Below are 25,018 nucleotides of genomic sequence, written 5' to 3'. Positions count from 1 at the left end.
TTGGTGTTTAGGGTCAAATCACAATATAAAAGGGTCTCAACGTCAAAGAACTATCTAAAAGAGAAATTGAATTAGTGAATACAGTAGTCCTCCTTATCAACATTTTCTCTTTCTGCAGCTTCGGTTACTCCAGGATTAACTACGGTTCAAAAATATTAAATGGAAAATTCCAGAAATAAACACTTCATAAGTTTTAAACTGTACCCAGTTCTGAGTAGTGTGACGAATTTCACGCCATCTTGCTCCATCCTGCCCTTCCCGCGACTCATCCCTTTTTCCAGAATAACTATGCTGTATACATGACCTACCCCTTAGTCACTTAGCAGCCACCTTGGTTATCAGATCGGTTATCAGATATTTTAAGAGAAAGAGATCATAGTCACATAACTTTTATTGCAGCATATTATTACAATTGTTCTATTTTATTATCAATTATTGTTGTTAATCTCTTACTGTGTCTAAATCACAAATTAAACAGTATCATGGGTATGTATGTATAGGAGAAAACATAGTATATGTAGGCTTTGGTACCACCCACAGTTTCAGGCATCCATGAGGGGTCTTGGATTGTATTCCCCATGAATAAGGGCATTGGGGGGTGCGGGGGGAGTGGCCTCCTGTACAGTAGTCTAGAGTGGGATGGGAATGGGAGAAGCAAGTGTTATTTTCCTTCTAAACAACTAAGCAGTTATTTAGAAATTACATTTAGAAAAGAGCTTATCGACCCTAGCAAGAACTCTGTATGTGAAGAAACTAAGGCAGGCAATTTGTAAATTTGTAAAAGCAGGTTCGAGTCCATATACATTGGAGGTTTGTCCTCACTATCTCTCCCGGTCTAGTCCTATTCTTTCTAAGGCACCTTTCTGCCCTTTCTTCTGTCCTTTAAGCGGTCAAAATGGGCTTCCTACGCCCCTAAGGTCAAGATGGACTTGCGAGGCTTCCATTGTTGGACTTAATTGTGAGACGCAAATTCGAAATGGACTTACTGCATTTCTTTTATGCTGGTAATCCCTTTCTCTTACAGTTTTACAGTGAGAATGAGGAAGGGGGAGGCAACTCCTAACTCCATCTGAAATTCCTTGCAATTCTAGTGTTTAAAGGAGAACTTTTGGAACTGACTTGTTTGCAGGAACCTGCTGATGATTATTACATGGGGAAACCAAGCAGAGAACTGTGACAAGTTCCCCTGATGGGGTTCATAAAACGAGATTGAAAAGATATAAGCCATAATTTCAAAACCAGCAAGCCAACATCAGGCGCTACAGCCAGGTCTGGGGTCCGTTCCCAGATGGACCAACAGGCCAAATCCTCCCACGGGCAAGCAAAAGCTCCTTCTGGCCTGCGATGGTGGTAGAGGCTGGCCTAGGTCAGGGTTCTGGGTTTTGTCATCAACCAATTGTGTGATCTTAGGCAAGATGCTTGACTTCAGTTTGAAGTATCTATAAAAGGAATTGGTTTCATTTTATAAAAAGTGGGTGAATTCTGGTGTTCGGTTTTGAATGCCGGCTCCACCACTTAACAGCTGCGTAACCTTAGGCAACTTCCTTACCCAGAGAATGCCTCAGTTCTCCACTTGTGAGCGAGGGATAACTATACTATTACAGGGCTGTGGTGAGGACTAAAGGGAAAATATTATAGGCAAAGGGCCTAGCATGGTGCCTGGAATGAAACAATCAATAGACATTAGGTGTTCCTGCTATTAAATGCTGTTAAATGACTGTAACTCAGGAAATTAGCAGGCTAAGCAAGGACAAAGCAATTACCTGAGCCGAATCTAGATGAAAGGCTCCTGATACTCTGGCCTCATCATGAATTCACTCCTCCAGGGATGCATATATCCTGATCTCTGTCTCCAAGAAGAGGCATTTTTGCCTGCTCCTCTTTCAGAAACACATCTGCAGACACTGAAGTTTAAGTTCCAGGTTCTCAGACCATACTGGACAAACACAAACTTTTGCCCTGCTCTAGCTGCCCTCAAAGGCTGTCTGCATGCTCCTCTCAGAGAGCCAGCTCTAGTTTTATGCTGGCTTTTCCTATTCATTAGCTGCATGACCTTGAACAAGTCATTCGACCTCCTAGTCAATTTTCTTTTCTGGAAAAAATATCGTAACATCAGCATCTTACATGGGTCCAGAGATGAGCAAATGAGAAGATAATAATAAAATATAACTAAAATTTATTGAGCAACTACTACGTATCAGGCACTATACTAGTATTTTACATACATCGTTTTAGTTAAATAATTCTCACAACAATGCTAAAACACATGAAGTAAATATCATCATCACGTGCCAGTTGCTCAGGTCAAAACCTTGGAGTCAATCTGGAGTCTTCTCTCTCTTACATTCTATACCAATCAATAAGTAAATTATCTCGGCTCTATCTTCAAAAAGTAGATCCAAACCAGTTCTCACCATTTCTACCTTCACCATCCTAATCCCACCAACCTGCCTTGATCGCTGCAAGAGCCTGCTAACCAGCATCCTTGGCCCCAGTTTCATCTGTTCTCTACCAGCTGCCAAAGCAATCATTTTAAGAACATAAATCAGGTCGTATCTCTTTCCTGCTCAAAACTCTCCAACAACTGTCTGTCATACACAGAAGAAAACCCAGTTTACAGGCTGGCATCTGCTAACATGTGCAGGGTCCAGGGCGAGACTTAGAGTGAAGGTCCACCTACCGTCTTCTACAATTTTTTAAGTTCAAATCAAGATAACAAACTGTTTAAAAAATATTTTGTTTTCAACTTGATAAATATAGAAAATGGTGAAATCTAAAAATATGTGCAAATCTATGGCTTTTAAAACGACTAAAAGTATAACTCTATGGTTTTCAAATGCCCAAAAGCTAGCAAAATATCAAAGACTATTCAGTTTAATTATTTTTATGCATATCTGAGTGTTTTGTTGATGAATTAGTAATGTTTGAATGAATAATAAAATAAATATGTAGATAACACATAAATTATTATGCATTCATTCCATAATTTTTTCTTGCCTTAATTTAAGCAAAATTAATAATATTATTATCGAAATTTTCATATAATTTGTATTCTATTGAAAGTAATGGTCTAAGGTATTAAAAGGTAATTTAATTCAAACTATATAGTATTTGAATAAATTTTGATCAAAAATTTTAGTATAAATATAAAAATCAAAATATTTAAAATTATTTTTCATGCTTTCAAAAATGCTAGTTTTATTCTAAAATATTCAAAATTACCTACTAAAATTCAAAGGCAAAAGGTTATTTTAATGTCAATATTTTAAATCAAATTATTTAAATAAAGCTGAAATATATTCACTTTTCAGAAAATTCAATTAAATCTTATTATGTTTTATAAAAATGGAACTACTTGTAATCCCAACTTGAAACTTCATCTAGTTGTCAATATAAAGACTCAGTATCATATCACACTTCACTCTGTTTACCACTGAATATATGTAATAAAGATATAGACAAATTTAAGGGAAATATAAATTTTTTCCTATCTCAAAACATTCCTCAGCCACCAATCATATGCACCTGTGTTCATGAGTCCTTTCAGAAGTACATTTTGGAATATGGATGTCAGAAAATGGATGCCTGACACTACTGGGAAATAATTTAGCACTTCATCCTGCAAAAATTTTTTGATATCTGAGAGGAAGAGTTTATCAAGTCCACTTGTCATTTCTTTTACCTAAATACTTCATCCACTCAAATTCTTCCCATACCCCAAATCCGTGTCTGCTTCCAAAGTCAGCAGCAACACAAGCTTCAATCGAACCTTGACAGTGCTGGGCTGGAGTGACCTTCCGTTTGGCAGACACAGGGCAAGAGATGTGGGGAGAGCTCCCCAGGGGCCTGGACAGTGGGAGTTACGAAAGTGGACGTTTAAGGTTTGGGTTGCTCTGTGTTAACACTGAGTGCTGAATCACAAGGAATAGAGACCTGCGTGTTGGTTAATAAACTATGTTTCCCTGACTGTGGTATGCAGGACCCTCTAATACTCTGGCCTGGGGGTAAGGATGACACTGCCTACAAGGTCCTGTATGATCTGGCTCCTGGGTACCTCTCTCCATCCCATCTCCGGTCGCTCTTTTCCTCAATCATGCCACCTCAATGAGATTTGCTACTTGATCACAACAGCCATGGGTTTGCTATCTCCAACTGGAATGTCCTTCCTCTAGATATTGGCACAACTCGCTCCCTCAGGACGATGTATCTGTTCAAGCGTCATCTTATCAAAGAGGTCCCCCCTAACTGCATTACCTAAAGTACTTTTATCACTTGCTATTCTCTTATTATACTTTATTTTCCTCTTTGTGGTACTTATCTACTTCACATTAAATATAGTACTTATATCTTTATTGCCTGCTTGTCCCATATTTTGTTCACAACATACAGAATAGTCCATTCTCAGTAAATGCCTGGTGTATGGGAGGCACTCCAAACCATTGGTTTCCTTTCTTCCCCCGCTGCTGTGCTGTGCTCTTCTTGCTTGTTTTGGGGTTAAAGAGGGATGCTCTGAGATGGGATTCCTTAATCACTGTAAGGAAGAATTAGTTATAGTTCCCAAGAAACTTGAACATAGCAGAAATACACCAGGTATGGATCTGGCCTGTTACTCCCAAACGAGGGACAGAAGACAGAGGTGACTAATAGCGTCTCCAAGTCATGGAAGAGAGTAAATAAGAAGGGCCATAACCTCTAAGTGGAGTTGGCTTTTGAAAGTCATCCACACCTCCAGGGGCTATCACTACTGGATCTAGTTAAGTGATGCCCTGTACCCCCTCCTCCCTAGCCACACCCTTTCTGTTATACAAAAATTGAGGTGAGCTCCCTTGCTGCCTACATTCCTTTTTTTCTTTTTCTACCACTTATTGAAGCATCAAGCATCTTCCGAGCAATGAGCTTAGAATGTGCCATGCTCTGCCTCATTTAACCTTTAATCAACCTATATACAGCTGCCAATGTTATCCCCATTTTACAGATGAGGAAGATGACACTGAGAGGGAGAATAACTTTTTTTAAGACTAGCAAGGAGCAGAGCCAGGTTTCTAATACAGTTTTCTTTCCCTCTGAAGCCCATGCTCTTGATCACTATGCTTTCTGCCTCCTTGAATTTATTAGACTCTGTAATTCAGCCAATATTTTCTGGTCACCTTCTAATGGAATGTTGTGGTAGGTGCTATGGGGGACACAAGAATAATGCGACACAGTCCATATCCTTAAGTTTCTTTAATCTAAAAGAAGATTCTACCAGAGCAAACCGAGAACCAAAACTATAGGAAATGAGTCCTCAGTAACATGAGGGTATGGACAACAAGTGTTCCAGGAAGATGGAAAATTACTATGGACGTTAGTAAGATGGAGGAGTAAAGAGGAGTAAACATTTAAACCTGTCCCTAAAAGAAATGACAAGACAATAGAATACTGCTCTCAATATATGAAGATAAATGTAGATGATGTTTCCATTCACTCGTATATATACTGCACAATATTTACTGATGTCATATCATGTGTTTGGCAAATCTGCCGGATGTCTAGCAGACTAAAATAACTGTTTAGCACAGGAAAAGTAAGTGACCAGGGAAGAGAACAGCTCTGAGCTCTATGAGGAACAGGAGGCTGTCTTCCTGGCTCCAAAGATCCCACCGGAAAAAAAAAAAAATGTGTTCAGCATTCTTTCTTAACTGCCTAGAGTGTAAGAACATTTTATAATCAAGAGGCACTAAGTGAAAACAACAAACACCACCACCACTAAATGGACCCTGGAGAGCATCCATCCAGCACCAGGTCCAATTTCAGTGGAAGCTCTTCTCTGTAACTCTCCTGATGAGACAAACTACAGTGGTCAAAGGAGTGGGTTTGAATCTTGGCTTCGACACATGACTTCTGTGTTTCTGAGAAAATGACAACTTCTCTGGGTCTCCTTTTCCTCAGCTAGAGAATATTGAGGATAATCCTTACTTATAGAGGGTTGTGATGAGGATTAAATGAGATAAGATTTATAAAAATGCTGGCACATGGTTGGAGCCCCTAAATTAACAGTTCCTTTCCCTTCTCCATTTTCCTTACAAAATAGTTTCTTGCTTTCTGAGCAAGGAAGTATAAGGAATTGTGGTCTGATATTTTTCTGAAATTATAACTTTACTGAATTCACTCACTCCTGCCAAATGACTCCTATCACCTAGCTTCTTTTGCAAAGTCTCACCCTCCTTGAGCTCTCTCCAAGTACATCCCCTAGTCCCCAGCCCACCCCCACTTGCCTTCTTCTTTCTCCTAGATTCAAAGCTTCAGCTTACCTATCCAGGGTGAGAATCCACATCGAGTATCTTAGACCTATTTAAGCTATGTAACAAAATGTAACAAAATCCTTATAACAGGGCGATCTGCTACATTCCCTTGCAATAATCAGGCTCCCTATTTGGGATAAATGACTTGGCCATCAGGTTTATAGTTCACCCATTTGGGAACTGGATTATTACTTCATAAAATTGTGCTATATGGTACTATTATCATTTAATTATGTTGCCTAAAGGAAAACAAACAAACAAACAAATAAATAAAAAATTGCCTTTTCAAGCACTATGCTCCAGCACCACCCTAAGCTTTTTGGGTGCCTGGGTTTTCCAGGAAGCCGACTCCTCCAGCACATTTCTTGACCCCAAATATCTGTGAGGGTGGAAGATCATTCTGTTTGGCACACTCTCCTCTGGCAGGCACCTCTCCTCAAAAGGGACCTTTATTGAACATGCTATTTCAGATCCCCCCAGAAAACTGTGCTAGACTTTATGGCAACATTTTCCCTCCCAAAAGTATTACGTGTCTCATGTTCTTTTATCTATATATCCCAGACACTCGATGCAAGACCTGAATTTCCTTATATGTTCAAAAGAGCTGTTCGAAAGAGCACCTATGGAAATCGTTCTTCTCTAGCTATCTGGTAAAATGTCAGTAGCTCCCCTTAAAAATGTATTCTTTTGGATTAATTTATTTTGTCTATTGCAATGCAATGCACATGTAAAGTGTCTAAGGTAGGATGAAGTGGATGGGAGTGCAAAAGAAACAAGATTTGCCTCGAGTTGGTTACTGTGGAGGTTGGCTGGTGGTACTCAGAAGCTCAATATATTATTCTCTCCACCTTGTATAGGTTTGAAGTTTTTAAAAAGCTATTGCCCTGGGAGGAATAATAGAATCAGTTTCACTGACATTTTACTATTAATCTATCAGGTCTGATAGGATCCTTCAAGAGACGATGCAAGTAACAATGACAAGGAAGCAGAGTGAAAAGCTTTATGCTCAGGTCCACTCAACTGCCCTGGTTCAGTGTGTCTGTGGGTTACACTCCGTGGGACAGCTGGCAAAATGTGGCCCCGTGAACACAGTAAAACTCCGAGCCGAGAGAAGTCAAGAAGGGTTTGAACAGCTGGACACTTCAAGCTGTTTGAAGGAGGGGTAGAGTTTGAATAGACCTAGGAAGAAAGGAGAATATCCCAGGAAAGGGAATGACGTGAAGCGAGGTACTGAGAAAGAGCACGGCTGTCTCCTGCATGGCTGCCTAACTGACCTCCTGCCCTCAGTCTGCTCTCCACACTGCAGTCACAGTAATCCTCCTAAAACACATACATGATCTGCTCTCGGCCCAACTCCATCCCTCCTCATCTTCTCCTTGCACTGAGAATATAAGTCCCAAATCCCTAGCACTGTCTATAAGGCCTTGTGTGTCTGGGATGCCCCTCTCTGTCCTGGGGGCAGACTTCAAGGATCCCTGGACATAAGGCAAGACTGAAAGAAAGGTAACATTTCACATCTATTCTTCCAAAGAGCATCTGGACGCAAAGGGGAGAAACAGAGCAGGGGTTTAGGAAGGAAGCAGAGAGAAAGTACTTTCGTGTTGTTGTTGTTATTGTTGTTTGTTGTTGTTGTTATTTTAATTTGCTTTGGCTTGATTTTATCTGATTTGGTTTTCTTGCTTGAAGACCTTTAAACAGATTTGCAAGTTAAGCTCAGCGTTCACCAAAGGCATTCCCCTCTCTGTATCATGTGTGTCTTTTTAGTTGTTTTGGGAATAATTCTCAAGGGTTTCAAAATACTTTAAACAAAACTTTGTTTTCAACAATCTTTGGCCAGGTTCCATTTATTAAATGAACAAATAACTATGCACAAATGAAAGCGGAGTGATGATGAAGGTGTTTGGAAAAGGTCCACCTACTGCCAACAAATGTTTCGAGTCTCATTTACATCCAGCCTGCCTTGTTATTTGGTGTTACTCTCGCCCTACTTCCACTCGGCCTCTGGGTCTCTGCATGGATGCGAACCCACACACGTGGTTCCCGGCGACGTCTGCAGTCTTTTCAGTCTGGCTCACAATGACTAAGTTAGGGGCTGGATAAATCCATATGTTCTAGGAGCATTTACCAGCAATCTCAAGAGTTGGAAGGGGCTATTTAATTATAATATAAAGAGTCTAAAGAAATCAGTGCTTGGTATCTTCAAGCCACATGGAACTCGAATTAGCTAACCCCAACTCCATATTTAGAGGGGGAAACTGGAGGCACAGCGAATAGATAAAGGATCTGTCCAATGGCTGCCAAACACATGGCTGAGCCAAGGTTGAGAACTCAGGTGTTCAAAGTCCCAACCCAGGGCTCTTTCCACAGGCAATCACTTTTCTGATCATGCCCCTGCCTAAGACTATCTTCTTTTTCATAACTCTCTAGAATTCTAAACTCCCTGGGGAAATCGGCCTGATGGAGTTCTTTTTAGTATTAGTATTGTTTTTAAAGAAATCTTAAAAAAAAAAAAAATCTGCCTTGATAATAATGAACAGAGCCATAAGCCAAATCAACTCCCCACAATTGTCAGAACCAGAGATACGCCTTCATGTCACATGCTTTGTGCTATGGACACTGGGGAGACCTACAAGCTCAACAGACCAAAATGGGAGCAGACACTGGTTAAGGATTGTTTTAACAATCTATTGGCCAGCATAGCTGCTTCTGTGTTTGTTTCAGGTTATCGCCTACCCCAGAGCTTTGGATAGCCTTGGAACCAGACCTCATGCTCAGGAGCAAAAAGCTGGCTGAGAGATAGCCACCATTGTCACCTGCTCAAGTGGAGTGAAAAAGGTCTCCTCATTGCAGGCAGGGAAATCCTGTCTGAGGACACCTCCCTGGCTCTCTTTGCCTGTCCCCTGTAGCTGTTTCTAGGATGCCCCTTGACCCCCTGTGCCTTGGGCCTGCTTCTTAGGAGGTAGTCTTTCTTAACTCCATACCACCTTCTCTAATGACCGAGTGACTTCATGAGGTCAACTCAGTCCATAAAACTGCACCGTTGGCTCCGGGGTCAGCTCTGAGCTCCAGAGGAGCAGGGGATCCACAAATCCTAAGAGGGATATGAACCTGACTTGGAGGGTAGGGAATGTGCTTGGCTTTTTGCACTTTTTTCTTTTTAACTGGCCTCATGATAACACAACCAGACATCTAGTCCCTGAGCAGAGACAGCCTAAAAGTAATGCGATGAAACTGCTGTCTTTTCAGAGTAAGCGAATGCATGTTAACAATAAAGTTATCAAGGCTCCGATGAGAGTGAGCCAAGACCTAGAGCGGGGCACGGTCCAAACTTACAAGCAGGACTTCAAAACACGTTAGCCCCATTCCCTGCGGCCTTCGCCTTTTTGCCTCCATAAAATCGACCACTTCCAAAGCCTATCGCCCACCAAATGGAGACCGACTGTGCTTTGGATCAGAGACTCTGAACACTGGGAATCTCAAACGTTGACCTGGGGCAGTTCATTACAATAGACCTAAGTGGCATCAAGACTCCTAAACAGTTAAATCTGACCTTGGGGGACCTGCCACCAGGTGCCAGCAAATCAAGACAAATGGTCTTCCTAGGGATGAAGACTTCACAGCCCAGATTTATCTGACTTCATGTAATTTTTTTTTTTCAGTAAATCAGTTGAATCACAAATTATAATATAGGCAAACACGAACTGAGAAACAGAATGGTACAGTGAATAAGATCAGATTTGTGAGTCAAAAAGACAAGTGTCATTTTTAAGTTTTGATCCTGGATAAGTCTACTAACTTCTCTAAGCCTTGGCTTCCTCATCTGTAGAATAAAGGTATTCTTAATACTTACCTGACAGGATTGTGGGAAAATTAAAGGAGAAAAGTCATGTAAAAACCTTAAAAAAACAGCATTAGATCATTTGCAACAATATGGATGGACCTCGAGATAATCATGCTAAGTCAAATAAGCCAGACAGAAAAAGTAGAAAATCGCATGATATCACTTGTATGTGGGATATAAACCTAAAAGCAACAAATGAAAAGGACAAACAAACAGAGACTCATGGACATGGACTATAGACCAGAGGGTAGGGGGTGAAGGAGGAGGGGTTAGGTAGACAGTTAAAGAGGGTCAAATATAGGGGAATAGGGGGAGGGTGAAGTGGGTAAAGGGGATCAAATAATTGATAGCCGAAGGAAACTGGACTTTGGGTCATAAACACACAATAGAATATACAGACATCAAGTTATAATGTACCCCTGAAAATTATATAATTGTATTAACCAATGTTACCCCAATATACTTAATAAAAATTTTTTTTTAATTAACAAAAAAAATGTTAGCTATCATTATATAACTAAATATGATCTAATTTTTAAATTTTCAAAGACCAAGATCCAAAGTAAATTCACAAATGAAGTAAATCTTAGTCTAACCACATGATACAATTTTAGGTTTGGAAACTGGCCACAGTGGACATAGATAAGTAGAAAAATCAAGATGTAAAATGCAAATTACTCAACAATGCTATTCTCTATAAGTAAATCAATTCTGCAAGACTCTAGATCTATTCACCAATGCCTTTTTCTCCTTACAAAAAAATGCAATGCTATAGAGTTTGAAACAAATCAACAAGGAAAGAGAAGAACTAAACGCAGATAAGAACTTGACCCTAGGTCTGGCTCTTCTATCACTAGCTGGATAACTTGCCCGTGTCACATTCTCTGTGAAACTTGGAGGCCTCTTCTGTAAGAAAAGGGCTTTAGAATGTACCTGAAGATTCTTTTGAGCCCTAAGGTTCCAGTGATCAGTGTTTCACTGAATCAATAAGACTCATAAATAGTAGCAGAGGGCTCCGATATCAGACAAGCAATTCACTTCCACTTATGGCTATGCAGAAGGCCACATGCAAGATGACAAATAAGCATCCAGAAAAACAAGCGATAGGGCGAGGTGGCATTGACAAATTCTGCAAGACACACTCTTCAGTCCCCAGGATGGCAGGGTGCTGGGCTGAGTTTATAAAGCAGCAGCTACTCCTGTAGCCAGTCCCTCTGTCCCCAGAGATAGGGACCTCCACATACTTATCAAGAGATGACCCATATCTTGGAATGTTGGCAACAAGGGAAGTCCCGGCTCTAATTTGGGCCATCAGGCAAACCTAATCAACATGTGAGAGCAAGCTGTCACCTTGTCCCAACATTATTGTTCCTAGAAATAAAATTGGCATCAAAATATCTTCACATAGAATGCAGCCATGATGTAGTCCTTAAAAGTGAGCCAAATAAATGCTTGTCCTGATGTAATCCTCGACCATGACCCAACAGCAATTATTGTTAGTCCATCACTACACAAAAAACCCGTATGAGTCCTCAGAGTCCTTCTAAACAGCAATCAACCAGATGGGCATTAGATTTAAACCTAGTTGTCAACTTAATACAATTTTAAGTTGGATATAAAAGAATATATATACATATACACACACACATATCATGATATAACTAAGCTTTTTAAAATATGCTTAGATTATCTCTGAGTAGTAAGATTATGATTATCTTTTTACTTCATTATATTTTCTGAACTTTCCACAATTGGTCTGTATTACTTTTATACTGAGAAAAAAATAATTTTAATAGTGTTTAACAAAAAAAAAATCACCTCTGTTGCTCTTTGACACTGTTTAAGAGAGACCACCAAGCTTATCCGCTCATTTGAGACAGTGATTTGAATGAACTGAATGCTGTGTTGACTTTGCTCCTTGCATTCTTGTGACACTTTAAATCAAAAGGTAGTGTGATATGGTCAGAAAAACCAGCAGTCAGAAGGCCTAGATTCTAATCCTAGTTCTGGCCCCTAACTAGTTTGAGATTATGAGCAAGTTATAGTTTCCCTGGGCCTCAGAGTATGGGAGTAGAGTCAGATCACCCACATCCAAACCCCGCCCCCTCTCCCTGCTATCTGTGTGACCTCGGACCAGTAACTCTACCACTCTGAGCCTCAGTTGCCAATACAGAAATTGGGAATAATATTGGTCCCTGCCTCCCAGGACAGCTGAGAAGATAATAAGATAGTCTGTGTAGGCACTTAGCCTGCACTCTGTAACTGCCTGGCACTCTGCAGGCGCTCAGAGAACATTAGCTGGAATCATTATTATTACCTTTCCTGTCCCAAAGCAGAAGGAAAGCTAACACGTCTTGATGGAAGGTGGGGCATGTTCTGTCAGGGGAACTGTGTCTCTGCCCTTCAGTACTTTCCCAGAGGCCTAGCCCGTTCTTCCCCACAGAGGCCCAAACTCTCTATGGTGACCAAGTTCTGCCTTCCCTTGACGTTCATTTATTTACCACTCTCCCTCCCAAGCGGCCTCTAACATCTCCAAGTCACCCTGGGGGACAGGAAAGGGTAAAGGAAAGCATGTGGTGCCTGATGACATCCATAGAGCATCAAGATGACCTCTGTTACCTTTCAAAGAAATGGTTTACATGTGTGGCCCAAGACAAAAGGGAGTACTGTTGACTTTTATTTGTTGGAAACTATCTCCGATCCCCTGAGTTCGTTTGATGAATTGTTTTGGATAGATAAAACAGCCCTGTTCCCACTCTCCTCGATTCTGCCACTGAGAGGAGATTAACAAAAAATGCGCTCTTCGCATTGGAAAATGCAACTCTACGAAAACAGTTCTTAAGGGAGAAAAGAATGTTTTTTGTCTCTGCTGATAATTTTCCCATGCTCTGTGGACAACCCATACTGGCCTCAACTCGGGGTCACCTTCTCTCATTTGGAAGCATTGGGAAGGACTCAGGGTTGAAGACCCTGCGCACAGTTTGCAGCTAATGCTGGAACAGATGGACGACGGGCCCAGGAAACCTACAGGGGATGCAGAAGACCCATTCCCACCACTGCGACCCATGAGCCTGCCACAGAAGAGGAGGGACAAGAGTGGCCATTAGCTGCACGAACACAGAGCTCAGAGACAGCACAAACAATAGTCGCACAAGGCTGTTAAGTCCAGGGGTGAAATGCATGGATTCTGCAGTCAGGAGACTTTGGTTCCCATTCTGGTACTGCCTGTCACTTAGGTAGGTGACCACGCTGGACCTCAGCCACACAGGGGAGAGGAAAACGGACCCCATGCGTGTTGTTGTGGGGCCAAAAGGGAACAATAAAAATCAAGCACCGGGAAGGTAAACATGGGGGCTTTATTAATAACATGTACGTCCTTGGGTAGGGGCCCTTCCTTGAGTAGGAAGCACTTTACCAGGATAGCAGTCTCTTAAAGAAAACGCCATCTTCTTTAAACAGGGTTTAAACAGGGCCGTAGAGAAGCCATGCAACACTTGCACATGGTCTGCACTCTGTAACCGTAGCTGGTATTATATTAAATCATCAAGGCTGGTGGTTATTGAGCAGTACTATGGACCAGGCACCTTTCTCGGTATTTTTCCTGCATTTTCTTATTTGACCCTTAGAGAAACCCTTATAGTAATAAGTATTATTATTACCTTCATTTTACAGAAAACTGAGACCTTGAAGCTTGCCCAAGGTTACCTGGACAGTAGATGGCAGGGCCAGAATTTACCCATGCACATACATGATCCATTTCATGTATCTTATTGGTTAAAGCCACTGAAGACTTTACCTCTTTTCTATGAAGAGATATTAGAATGACCTTTTACCATTCACATCAGCCCCTTATCCATGACCAGACTCACATCTCACATCTGTGCCATGCCTTAAGTTGAGACCCTGTAGATACTGGCTGGAAATCATACTGAAGTGTTTATCCAGCCAAGCCCTAAAAATATCCTATTTACAGTCATTCAATGGTAAGCCCCAAGGACCCTCAGAGATCATTAAGCAATGCCATTCCTTTATAAATGAGACGTGAAGAATCAGAGAGGTGAAATAACTACAACAAAGACACACAGCCAGATCCCAGCCTAGCCAAGTCTTAGAAGAATTTAGCTTTCCAAATTCCTTGCTACCATTTCACGCTTCATCACCTCTAATGTCATAATCTTCCTTGCAAACGAAACATAGGCTTTCACCAGAATTACTGATAACGGTTAGTAGTCTACCTTCCCACCCTTGTTCCCAATGTGCGTATGGGCTCATGTGACAAAAGGGGAGCTTTTACTATCAATCTGACTAGCTGACAGCTGTCACCATGCCAATGAGAAGGCCCACTTGCCAGCATCATGCAGCTGTTCTAAGTATAAGGCGCCCCTCTCTTCCTCCCACTTGTTTCCCGCAGCCCATCCTTGCTCTCTCGCTACCCTGTTGGGACCATGCTCAGTCATCATGCTAAAGCACAAGTCCATTGTGGATGTTTCTCCTCTTCTCTACAAAGACTTTCATCACTGGGTTTTGGGATATAAGGGTCATGAAGAAGATGAGTGCTCATTCATTCATTTAGTAACTCAACATATATTTATTGAGCACCAACTATATGCAACAGGCACTGGGCTGTTTGTAGGAGGAGAGTGAATCACCAGATATGGGTCCACCTCAGAGCCTACAGCCCAGGAGACATAAATATTAAACTGGCAAAGACACCAACAAATAAAAAATGGTGAAAATGTGAAGAAGGAAGCCAAAAAGGGTACTATGCAGAGAATAAGAGGAGAGGCTCGGCTAGCATCCAGTGCTCAGGACAAGGCCTCTCTGAGGAGGCTAACTCTGAGCACGCGCCCAAGGGCTGCTTGAGTTCTCCATTAGACTAGCACAGACTCTTTACTTATAATTCTGTCCCTGGTCTCCATTTCAGATTTTCAGCTTCTCCCAAATCATGTTTAATATTTTTTAATTATAAAAATAAGATGTACTCATTGTAGAACTTCAGAAACTCAAAAAAAAAAAAAAAAAGATAAAAGAAGACAAATTGAATTGCCCAAACTCATACTCCCACTATTGCTAACTGGTACATTTATATGTATAGACCATTACGAAAAAGAAACTTTTTTATTGCAAAGAAAATGTATGAACATAGTAAAAAAAAAAAATCCAAAGCATAAAAAATGTATAATAAAAATTGTTATTCCCCCACTCTAGCCACTACCACCTCCAGTTTTATTCCCTAGAGTAACAGGATTTTTGTGGACTTCGAGAAATATATTTTTTTTACATAAAGTGATATCATTCTATAGACTCTATTCAGCTCCTTGCTTTATCATTTAACAATATATCCTGAAGAAGCAAGTATAGGTAAAGATAATCTTTATTCTGTTTGAATGTCTATTAATGCCTATCTTTACATAACTGAGACCACATTGTATAATAATCTTGCATGCTGCTTTTTCACTTACTATTACCTCATTAAAAATTACTTTATTTAATTTTTTTGTAAATATTAAAAGAAAAACACTTTCATGACTGCAAAACATTCCAATATATGAGTAAAGCATAATTTATGTACACACTACCTAATTACAAATATTTGGAATATTTTACAAAAATTTTAATGGCTTCCATGAGCTCCATGCATATCGTCTTTGCTGTGTTCCTTCACTTATAGTCTTAAATTCGTTTCAATAAGAATTTATTGGAAGTCAGCCAGAAAAGGAAAAAAATCATGTGATTTCACCTATACATAAGATACAAAACAAAAAGCAACAAATGAACAAACAAAACAAACATACAAGCAAACAAAAAAATAGGCTCAGAGATACAGACAACAGAATGGTGGTTATCACAGGAATAGTGGGTAGTGGAGGGTGAAGAGGGTGAAGGGGGTCAAATACAAAGTGACAGAAGGGAATTAGACTTCAGGTAGTGAGAACACGATAGACTATATAGATGTCGTATTGCAAAGTAGTAAAGTTGAAATCTGTATAATGTTATTAATCAACGTTACCCAATCAATTTAATTTAAAAATAAATAAATAAGTAGAAATTTAAAAATAATTTCTTGAGACCACTTTTGAACCCAGCATTGTTCTAGTCTACAGTTTACTGATATGATACATATTTACATATAAAATAAATTTACTTATTTAAATTCGTTTTAAATATACAATACATTGGTTAGACATCTATAATGTTCATAAAATGATCCCCGCAATTGCTCCCTCCCTCCCCTGGCCCTCCACCTAGCCATCATACTAATGCTAACTGCATTCCCTCTTCCATGCTCCGCGTGCCCAACTATCAACTACTAATTTGTACTTCTTTATGATGTGCATATTAATATTCTTAAGAATACGAAGAATATGCACTGTCCTATATACAAACGCTCTCCGGATGATCTCATCTCTAGGTGGCTTAAATTAGCTCTCATCTAGGCAGAAAGACAAATGCCTGCTTTTGCTATTTTTGCTGTCTGATTTATTTCTCCCACAACTGACCTCTGCTCACCAATAGGGTGATAATATAAAGAGATTCAAGGGCTCAGAAAAAGGGGCAGAAGAGGCCATTTGACCAGCTTAGATTCCAGGCCTCAGTGGCCTTGTGTTTTAGGAAAAAGAAATCTATCTTCCATGTGGTCCAGAACATTCTACATTAAGGTAGGAGGCTAAGCCCAAACCAGTTATACAATATCTCTTTATCCGGCCTTGTTATGGGCACACATCTTTTGGGAATCTCACTGGGATCAGGAAGGACTGGCTGAGACCACATGGAATTTGGATGCCTACTTTTTACCTTTATGAGACAGTTCTCTATCTACTCATACATAATTACTGGCTCTATATATGTTAGGTTCTGGAGCCAGAGGGCCACTACTTCTAGACTAGTTATTATACTTCTTTGTGGCTCCAATGTCCTCATCTTTAAATAAAGATAATAATAGATCCTACCTCAAGGAACTAATGTGAGAATTTCATGAGTTAGTTACATGTAAGTAATTTAGAACTATGCTTGGGACACTATAAGCACTCAAATGTTTATCATTGTAATTTGTAACAGGTGAAAAATGAAGTTGAGCACTTAAATTTTTAAAAATTCATTAAATTCCTACAGCATGATAGAAGAGGCCCAAAAGGAATAAAATACTTTACAAAATCAAAGGTAAATATTCAAAATTCCTTGGGAATTTTGAACATGGGAACAGGGGAATGTGGTTAGAATAAAGGAGTGAAACACTGCTTGATTGTTGAATTGTTAAGACCAAGATCTAGGCCAGGCCATATGGACTTCCCTTCATCTATCACATGGACTCACGATAAAGAAGATACTACTTATTATTTCAATCATCCAATCATTACCCAATCTTCTTTCTAAGTCTTCTAGGAAGGGGTTGGCGTATAAATTTCTCTGAGAGGCATTCCAGGCAGAGGGAATCACACCAGTCAAGCTTGAAAACATGGAAGTATACTGCGCACTCAACAAATGACAAATGGTTGACTGGAGATGACAATGGAGTCTTTTGCATGGTTGAAACCAGACCCTAGCAGAAGATGATCCAAGAAAAAGTGGAATCCGGTCCAAATATGTGGGGCTTCTGAGGCCACACGGAAGTGACTGCATTTATCCAACAAATGTAAGAGAAAGGGTAACTTTTCATATTTCTATCAACATTATTTGTGACGATGTGAAGAATGTGTCACATGGCAGAAAAATTAGAGGGGAAAAGAGGCTACATTAAGGTTGTTATTAAGAATCTAGGTGAGAAATGATGAGGATCTAAAGCAAGGTGATGAAGATTTCAAAAGGAAGAAAGTAAGGCATTGCAAGACATTTCAGAGATAGAAGCAATGGGTCTTAGTGGATGTTTAATGTCATAAGCAAGAGAAAAAGAGAGAAAAGTTAAAGTTCTAAAGCCTCATGTCGGAAAGACAAGAGATGAGAGCAGGGCACAGTGAAGTGCTGGTGCTTAGGAAACGTTCACAGCAAAGGGGAGTGTTGAGAAGGGCCTGATCGGGTGGTGCTGAGCTGCAGAAGAATCTCTGGGTATCTAAGTCACCGGGCTCCCCTGGGGTCAGCAGACACCTGCCATGGAGAAAAAACTGTTGAAACTGGAGACGGCAGATGTGCCAGAGATAGATAGTCTTTACTCATTTGACACTGTGCCAAGTGTCATTCCTGCCAATAAGAATTTCCCTTCAGTGCCATCCAACACTTCCCAACCCTCCGCACTGCCTCTCTGCCTCCCACCGAGAGTGATGTGTCCCTTCCTCGGTACCTCCGTGGTACCCAGCATGTACGACCACATGAGGTTATAATCATCTGTTCCTCTACCTAGTTTCCGCTAAATGGTGAGTTTCTTATTTTCAAGGAATCTGCTTTATTTATCTCCATAATCCCAATTCCTAGCACAGTGTCCAGCACACAAGATGCAATCAGAATTCTATGAGGCAGGATTCCTTTATTGCCTGACATACGAAGATAATCACGTGCAGTTGCATTAGTCCCTCACAGATAGTTGCAGTGTTAATGTTCCTTGACCTGTTGAAATTGATAGGAGGAGATGTATAGTCTGACAAATTTTAATCAAGATAATCAGATGTTGTCTGCTGCACTCTAAATGCACTGTAGACCCATCTGCCTTTTCTCATATTCCTGCCTCAATCATTTGGTTATCTCTATTTCTGAAGTCCCACCACAGTTTTTTTTTTTTTAAAAAATCTTTACCCTACCAATACCCAGAAAAATAGCAACAAAGAAAGTGAAAAACAAACTGAAAAGGAAAGCTGATGACAGGCAATATATTTTTCTATTTTAATTATTTGATTTAAAAACCTGTTAGAGATCTGAATGGATTGTAAAGTATGCCAGGATTTCAAGATTTAATTTGGGTTTTACAAGCAGTGAAAGCAAATGAGGCATTCATCTCAAAGTAATTTCTCAACTGTTATTATCGTTCTCGGAACATTGACAAGGAAGCCAACACACAGAATAGAAAAGTAAGCAGTCCAAAGTCACATGCGGAACCTGAGAATAGGAAATGCGACAGAATTTCTGATTCTGAGCATAACCACTGGCTCTTAACCTTTCATGGGCAGAACAATCACCTGACACACTCGTTTTAAATGCAGATTCCTAGGCCCCAGCCTAGACCTGGTGAGTAAGACTCAGGAAGCCGCTTTTTGCCAGGCTCCCAGGTGATGCTTACCAACACCTACATCTGAGGGCCACTGAGCCAACAGTCAGAGCTCAGCAGCTACACCGCGAGAAGCGCTACGCTGGACTCTGCAGCTGATTCTGCTCTACTTGGCGTAATCAGAATGCCACTTTGTGAAGAGCCTGAAGGATGGCAGCGAACAGCAGCGGTTGAGAGGGCTCCCCCAGCAAAGCAGTTGGCTCTCCGCCACAGTCTATCCTAACCGAGCCGGCCCAGCAACAGGACCCAGCACCACCCTCTCACCCCTACTGCCCCAGTGCCACTGTGCAGACACAGACTTTCCCCTCCATCCTGCTTCTGACGGGACAGCTCCCCATTTCCAATTCTTCCTGAGAGCGTTTTTTTTTTTTTTTGTTTTTGTCTTCTGTACAATTAATTAGCTAATAATTTTAGCTTCTGATCCATTCCTCATTAAAAAGCTGAATCCCCGAGTTGGAGCTGTCGGAACAAAGGTAGGAGAATTTATGTCTTAATTTTGGTTCATTATGGCAGGAAGCCTCTTGCTCCCATCACTCTCTCTCCTCAGCCCCTCGCCTCCAAGCTCTGATGGCTCTGTGACCCTAATGCCTCTCGCATGGCAGCCGCCATATAGGCTCTGTCTCTGCCCTTTATCTTCCACCGCCTCATTAAGAGAAATGAACCTGAGTCTGAGAAAGATGACACAGGGGAAATAAAAATGTAATCCCTTGGTGCCACCTATAATGAATTGTTATGAAAACCATGAAAATATCTGTCTGCGGATATTGTTCTTTGATTTGAAGTCAGTGTTGTAAGCGGTAATTTTTGTCATTAAAGCTGTTAATCTGCTCAGCGCTCCTCATAAGTTTTTATGAAGAAAAACAGCCCTGCTGCCTCCCCGCTCATTCCAGGGTACTTTGGAGGCCAACACACATGCAGAGCACCATGGAATAATTAGCTTTAATTATGGCTGATACTGCTGTCTGTGAAAGTGGAGGGACTTCACACTGATAGGGCTGGGGATGGAACCTGCTCGGCCTTCACAAGGCTAGAGGAGAGGGGCCTGCAGCCTCGAGTCTGGGCTCTCAACCACAGCCAACCACAAACACCACGCACCACACCCTGGCCAGTGCGGATGCACTGACCACCACGTGCTCATACCCAAGCATGAGCATGCGCGCACACACATACACGCACTCACACACAACTTCACCTACCTCATCCCCCAACCATCACGCCCCAGTTCAACCACCACAAACACCCGTAGCATCCATGATCCACATACACTTCTAATCACAACATATGTATGCCATGTCATGACAAGACAGGCACCAACTAAGACACCTCGCAAAACGCAGCATATATATACTACCATCAACAACATAAACGTTCAGCTGTATCACATGCATACCCCCATTCCCTCTACCACACCCCACACCAGCCACGACACACATACACCTACTATGACGTATGTGCTTTGATATATAGAGTCACATGCCACATAATGATGTTTTAGTCAATGACCAGACCACATATACAATGGTGGTATACCATAGGGCCTAGGTGTGTAGTAGGCTAAACCATCTAAGTCTGTGCACTCTACGGTGTTTGCACAACGACAAAATCACCTAATAACGCATTTCTCAGCCTGTATCCCAGTTGTTAAGCAGCTCATGACTGCATAGCCAAACCGACACATGCACAGCTATGAAACATACCTGGTACGTTAGCTCTAAGAGGCAGCCAAATTAACCACCCCTATTGTGTGAAAAAACTAGTAACAAGTTCTGGAGGAGCAAATTTTCTTGACCTCAAAGAACTCATTGTATGGTCAGCAGTAAGCATCCAGACCAAAAACAACTGGCAATTCACTTAGCATCTATTGATGCGCTGAGCACTGATCACGTGTCAGGCACTGGACCAGGTTCCAGGGGCCTGTGCAGATACATAAGACACAGTCTGTACCTCAAGAAGCTTGTGGTAGACACGGATTGCCTCTCAAGAAGGAACCTGTCCCACTTGCTGGGAGTGCCCTCTGCAGAGAGGCTTTAGCCATCTACCGCCCATCAACTGCAGAGAGCTGCCTCAACCAAGGTCACTCTCTGCCTGGGCGGCCACACCCAAAGACCGAAAGATGTTTGGGTGTAAAAGCCTAGCCATTTCAGTCAATGCCAGACAACTCTGACCAGCCACAGCTCCCCTAGGTGCCAAGCCAATTTCTCCCTTTGCCTACTCCTTCATTCTTCTACCTTCTACACGTGTTGGTCCAAAGGGCACCGCCCAGGAAACATCCTATCGCACACAACTGTCTCAGAGTGTGCTTCTCAGGGTAAGCAACCTGTGACAGAGCCAAATTCAACACTACGCATGCTATCCGCCAAGGGTATCGGAGAATAAATGCTGAGGAGACTCGATGGAAAGAGAAGGGAATTCAGAGGTAAGAAGAATTTCTGGAGAAGGTGAAATTTAAACTGGGTCTGGAATAATGGTTAGCATTACATAGCTGAGGAAGCAGAAAGGTTTTTAGAGTGAAACGACTCGGGCAAAGGCAAAGGAGCAGGAAGTGCAAAGTGTGTTCTTAACTCAGGGAAATGGTTAGATGTGAGAATGAAACCAGAATGTGGGTGGAGCGTGAAATGAAATTTTTAGAAAGGGTTGCACTTCGTCTGTTAGACCAATTGACTTCAATATTTGGCATTCAGAATTAATTACAAGGAGTATGTAACCCAAAAGTACATATAACAATATAGCATGGTTACAATTATAGTTAAGAAGGGGACATCATAAATTGAGGAATATTAAAAAAGAAATAGAGGAAGTTATGGTCATATTCAAAAAGGCTGGCAACCATTGCTATAGCAAGGGCAATATTAGAGTTCGCCCACTGTGATCCTCCAGGCCATCCATCCAACCGGCCATCCATTCATTCAATATTTATTGGGCCATCCCAACCCCAACCCCCAAGCATCATGCCTCCCGTTCCTAGAGACTTTGCATGGACAAAGCATTTGTTCCTGGCAGATTGAATTTAGAGACGTTTTGAAGTTCTCCTTTTGTTCTATTTCAACAGCATTCCAAAACATATAGCTTTCGTGGTGCTTTGAACTAACTTCCTAGGGAGTTTGTAAAAAAGAAAAGGGGCCTTTTCTTTGACTTATCACTCAAATGAAAAATAACAGTTGGGTTTGGTTTGAGAGTTCAAAAAAAATTAGCATTCATTTTTTTCAGTGATTCATTTAATCAGTTCAGTTCAAGTTCCTGTAGCTGGCTGAACCCAGAAGGAGCTATACAGTGAGGCATTGTGGTTGCTGAGGATTCATCCAAACTTCCTAACTACTCTCTCCTAGATCTGGGTTTATGAACCCAGTGGGCAGATGAAGAGATGGCCCCAGTCTGGACAAATGAGAACAGTGACTTCTACTAAAAGGAAAAAACACATCAAACTATGAACTCTTATTAAGTTAGGAATCAAAGGCAGTTTTCTTAATATAATATTTAAAGTGTATATCAGCCACTAACAGCAAACATATCTAATGGTGAAATGCTAAGGCTGCCTCAACTAAAATTAGAAACAAGCAAAGCTACCACTATATTAGCTTGTTCCTAGAGATATCTCACTGCTATCATTGTGATTTACTCTGGAGGTCTTAGCCAATGCACTAGAACAAGAAAAAAAATCTGAATAAATATTAAAAAGGAAAAGAGAAAGTGATTTTTGAAATCATAATACCTTCCTAGAAAATCCAAAAACACAACTGAAAACTACTTAAACTAAAAAGGAACTTCAGTGTAGGGTAAGATACAAAATAAACAAAAATTAATAGCTTTTGCATATTCTAGCTAAAATCTATTAGAAAATTTCACACTGAAGAAAGATCCCATTTACATAGAAAAAAATGTAAAATTTCTAAGAATAACTTAACAAAAAAAAAGATCAAGACCTCTATTTTTTGAAATCTTTTAAATAAACTCAAGCACGATTACAAAGCATCAAGCAATTTGAAGCTTAAACGCATGATCTTATAAAGGGCTTGTGGATCTGAATTCCCTCTGTAATTAATTTTTATTCTTGGTGAACTCTCTACCTAGAAATAATGAGTTTGCTTCATTAACAACCAGCCATTTCCAGCCTTGGGTCATGGAGAGCAATAGAAGGCAGTTTTAACTTTTGCCTGCTGGAAGGCAATCAAAGAATATGGTTCTGGGACTGCTGTAGCTCTGACCAACAGCACAGCCACCTAACCATTCAAAAGCACTTGGACTCAGCTGAGAAGCTTAAAGATAAATGACCCAGAATAAAAGTTAATGAATGAAAGTTTACATATAATGTAAACACAATAAACATGTTAAATGAATAATGCTTACGATATGTCCAAAATTGTCATGTCTTAATTACAACAATAAAACTACTTAATTGTACATAGCACCTTCCCATGTCCATCCTCACAAAAACACTATAAAGTAAGTAATGCAAGTGTGATTTTTAAATATCTATATGTATGAAGTATACATATACTATATGAATATCTATATGAAATATAGATATTTAACTGCTGTGGCAGCAGTATTAGTACCTACAACATTAGTTTAGTCAGGCTTTCATGACAGAATAAAACAGATTTGGTGGGTTAAACAACAGAAGTTATTTTCTTACAGTTCTGGAGGTCAGAAGTTCAGGATTGAGGTGCCATCAGGGTTGGTTTCTGGTGAAGTCTCTCTTGCTTGCAGACAGCTGCCTTCTGCAATTTTATGAGACACGTGTTAAAACCCTCACATGGCATTTCCTTGGTGCATGCACACCCCAATATCTCTTCTTCTTCTTATAAGGACAAAGTCCCCACCCTTACAACCTCATTTGATCTTAATTAGCTCCTTAAAGGCCCTATCTTGAAATATAGTCATATTAAGGGTTAGAGCTTCAACCTATGAATTTCAGTCCATAACATCTATGCTTAAAGGTAAGGAAACTGAGGTGCAGGTAAGTTATTGGACTTGCTAAGGGCACAGAGCTATAAGGTGGAGGAACTTAGGCTCAAACCTGAATGTATCTAAGTCTAAATCCCATGTTCTTCCCACTTCTCCACAATTATTCACAGTGTGAGAAGGAAAGTGGTATGAAAACAATTCAAAAGAACAGAAAATACAAAACTCATTTTCATTCTGCTTTGGAACACTCAGTATACATTTTCAAACCCTGTTTTATCTTCATCATTATTTCTAAACTGCTACTAAAAGGCCTTACTGTGCCTTCACCTCTACCTGCAACATGAGAACAAAGAGGGATAGCCCAAAACCGAATTGGCATGCATTGCAAAGTCAGCAGGACATTAAAAAATCTGCCTTAGCTAACCACACACACACATAAGCCAGAACTGACTGTATATACTTTGATATGCTTAGAGGGAAAGGGCTATATAAATTCAAATTCTAGACAGTTACTGTAGCAACATTGGCAGAGTCTAAGGGAGTAATTGATGTGTGTAGTATTGTCTGCTTCTACACTCAATGGTCCAGACCACTCTGCTTTTACAGGACTCTTCCCTTTGACTTTAGTTGTCACCCTTGATGTCAACGGAATCCGTTTTTAATCTGCCTTTATTTTACATTTAGTGTTATCTTTTAAAGGCATAAAAGTAACTAGTCCTGCAGGATAAAATAACTGAACTTTGTCATAGCAACTCAGAGAACTTTTCCATTTTCAATTTTATGGATATATTCTTGCTA

This window comes from Pteropus alecto, unplaced genomic scaffold (genome assembly GCF_000325575.1).
Source record: "Pteropus alecto unplaced genomic scaffold, ASM32557v1 scaffold40, whole genome shotgun sequence".
In the NCBI taxonomy this organism is placed as follows: domain Eukaryota; kingdom Metazoa; phylum Chordata; class Mammalia; order Chiroptera; family Pteropodidae; genus Pteropus; species Pteropus alecto.
The sequence above is the reverse complement of the archived record's forward strand: the minus strand, read 5'-3'. Positions refer to the sequence as shown.